We start from the raw sequence: 3,263 nt of genomic DNA, 5'->3' as shown, positions 1-3,263 counted from the left end.
GTATAGGATTGTGTACAGCTGCACAGTATTCAAGGTTCAAAAATGAGTGAAATGGGGATTCTGAGTAAAAAAAATAACTAAACAATGCACTTTAGTGTGTAAGATCAGACTAATTGAGGCTCCACTTAACTCTATGAGAGTAAATGACCCTGTAAATGAGTATCTTAGTGACGGGTTGCTCTGAGAGCGCTTAGCGAAGCGTCACTCTGAGAGCACTTAGTGAAGTGTTGCACTGAGAGCACTTAGTGAGGTGTTGCACTGAGCACTTAGTGAGGTGTTGCACTGAGAGCGCTTAGCAACGCGTTGCAGGCCGCGGTGTGAAAATCTGCCGAGAATCGCTTCTATCTCGTTCAAACTCCCCACAAACCTGCACAAGTTTACATTGCTCTTTTGGTGCCTAAAGTTTTAGCAAAGTGGCCCACATTGTTTAAAATTCACTATTCTGCTTTTTTTTCCTTTTAACATTTGGTCGAATTTAAAAAGCAAAAGCAGTTGAAATGAATGAATATGCAATGCCCATTTTTAGCGTTAAGTGAAGTTTGTTTTGCAAACTTTTGGATCGAAACAAAACTTTTTTGGCAAACCAAAAAAGCGTGAAATGTGCAAAGTTTGCTAACGCGAGCGTGAAATGTGCAAAGTTTGCTAACGCGAGCGTGAAATGTGCAAAGTTTGCTAACGCGAGCGTGAAATGTGCAAAGTTTGCTAACGCGAGCGTGAAATGTGCAAAGTTTGCTAACGCGAGCGTGAAATGTGCAAAGTTTGCTAACGCGAGCGTGACGCTCTCACATCTCTAGCTGCTGCCGGCCTTTCACCATGCAGAACATCACAGGGGGGGAAACACAACTGTTCTGCACAGTCACTGGTATTGTGTTTCCAAATTCAGATGCCTGGTGCTCTGGGGAGTGAGCCTGTGCTGTAGTAGCGTGCGAGTGAGCTATAAAGTGCGGGTAATGTATCTCAGAGGTGCCATTTATCACATGAATCCATTTATTTCCACTTGGCTCAGGCTCCGACAAGTCTCGGTTGGAGCTGATCTGGGATATGGGGCTGTTGTTGCAGCCAACAGAAACAGGGCCCAGCAAGGGGGTCTGTTTGCTTTGGGTCTTTAATTCCCGACAAGAGGACAAAGGTTATTTGGCTGTGTCCTTTTACACAGATTCACTGCCTGCTCTGCATGCACCGAGCAATCCTATCTGGTGTATGTATGTTCTTCTGCGATTGTCCTGACATGTCCTCCTCTATCATTCTGTCTTACTATCATATTCATCGTGAATCAGAGGCAGTTTCAACACTGTCACAAACTGAATGTAGGGATATTAATGAAGCACTAAATATAAGCCATCTCATAACATGCAACATATATGTTCTTTTAAAATCCCATTAGGGTCTTAAATGAAATTGGACTTTTATACTTACACAGTGGAAAATAAATGTAAATATTTAATATAATATATAAACTGGACATTCATAATTTATAGAGTGTGAAATGCAATAAATGCAAATTATAAGTAAACATCTAAAATAAGTTTGACATTCAAAACACACACACACACGTACGTACGTTTTGGATCAAAGCAAAAACCTGCATTTATTAGATCTTTATATAGACATTCATAATTAGTGTAAGATAAACATAGATACATACTGATCTAAAATGGAAATACATTATTCTGTAGTGTAAAATTTCGTTATTTTAAACATCCATATAAAATTGTACTTCGAAATGCCTTAGGCACCAAAAAGAGTGTAAGCTCTGCGGGGCGAGAACTCATTGTGCCTTCAAAATGCTATGTACAGCGCTGCATACACTGTCAGCGCTATAAAGGAAAAAATATAAATGTAACATAAAAACATGCATAATAAGCGTGTAATAGGGGTTTCTGTCCCAGGACATAATGAAAACAAGGATTTTATGTCCATGTATTTTTCCCGGTAAAATCGTTAAATAAAATAATAATTATATGAAAAAAAAAACATTTGCTGGACTTTTTTCCTTTTTAAATACCAGCTTCTGGAGTAACCAGTCCCCCTGAGGGAGCTCTGGAGACGCTTTCCATTGTTTAAAAACCCCCCAAAATATTTCATATTTTTGTTGCACAAGATCAGCAAATTCTAACCTCCATTGGAAGTTCTCCACTTGGCACAGTCACAGCCCTCAGCAGCACAAGAGATCTGGTTACAGCAGTTGGAGTCGAGTGTTCGGGGTTAAATAGGTGACATCCCTGGACCAGAGAACCACAGACGTGCAACTGGACAAAGTCCCTAAGCAAATATCTCCACTTGGCAATAAATAGGCCGTTAGGAGGGGAGGACTGGATTTAAACACAGTTCATATAATTTAATAGTTCCTTCGTGGTCGAATCTTTGTTCCCATATTGTCAAAGCCATAAATATCTTTGTGGGGCTTTTATGGATATTATAAAACTGGATGCCAGTTTTGCATTGTTATTAAAAACTATAAAGTGCCCAAATAAAATTCGACCCCTTGCGCCGTATAATATGGTCAATTAGTTGTTTTGCTGGCAGAGCGCTGATAACGGAGATGATTAACCCGTCTGGCAGCTGAAAGGTAGAGGGAAACCTTTATCGGGCACTGAAAGAGACTTCTAACCGCCCCATTCCTGTAAATGAGCGTGCTACACTGTGTAGTGCTCACTGAGCGTGTCCAGGCATCAACAAATCTCCTTGGAGAAAATAGAAGTCCAGTCTGCCAAACTGATGTTGCACAATGCGGTTTCTCTCCGCTGGTCTCTATCCCACAGGAATAGCCACGCCGGGGCAGCCTCTATCCCTGCTAGGAGGCTGAAGAGCATTAGGCTAAGGCCCCGGTATCTCCGCTGCAACGCGCGCCCGCGAGATTGGCGGCGCGTGCAGCCGATTACCTGGTCTGCAGCGCACTGCAGGAAGAGAGACCGGGGGGGGGGCGTGGCGGGAGAGTGACGGGGGCGCAGCCATGACGTCACCCGGCAGGTTCGCCCTCATTGGCTGAACCGCCGGGGGGCGTGCCAGATCGCTCGACGCGAGTCCTGCTCTCAATTCTATTGAGAGCAGGAACAGCTCTCGCCCCAGCGCTGCAGCCCCCCCTCGCAGCGGGCCCGGCGCCATTGAGGGGAGGGCTCTCGTCCGTGCAGCGTTCGCCACAGCGGACGCTGTAGTAGGCAACGGGGTCAAGGCCTTAGGAATGGCAGATGGAGGCAGCAGGTCATTTGTGGCAGAAGCTGGTTTCCCAGGGATGTGCGTGGCCTGTATCAAGATCATTCCGA

At 44.4% G+C, this 3,263-nt stretch overlaps 1 protein-coding gene across 4 annotated transcripts in view; it reads left to right on the top strand.

The window, feature by feature from the left end:
- The window catches only part of RMDN3 (regulator of microtubule dynamics 3), a 65,444-nt gene that overhangs the window by 4,933 nt on the left and 57,248 nt on the right, over positions 1–3,263 (top strand). The gene's annotated exons all lie outside the window — the stretch shown is intronic.

Source organism: Ascaphus truei, chromosome 9 (genome assembly GCF_040206685.1).
Source record: "Ascaphus truei isolate aAscTru1 chromosome 9, aAscTru1.hap1, whole genome shotgun sequence".
Lineage (NCBI taxonomy): Eukaryota > Metazoa > Chordata > Amphibia > Anura > Ascaphidae > Ascaphus > Ascaphus truei.
The sequence above is the reverse complement of the archived record's forward strand: the minus strand, read 5'-3'. Positions and strand labels throughout refer to the sequence as shown.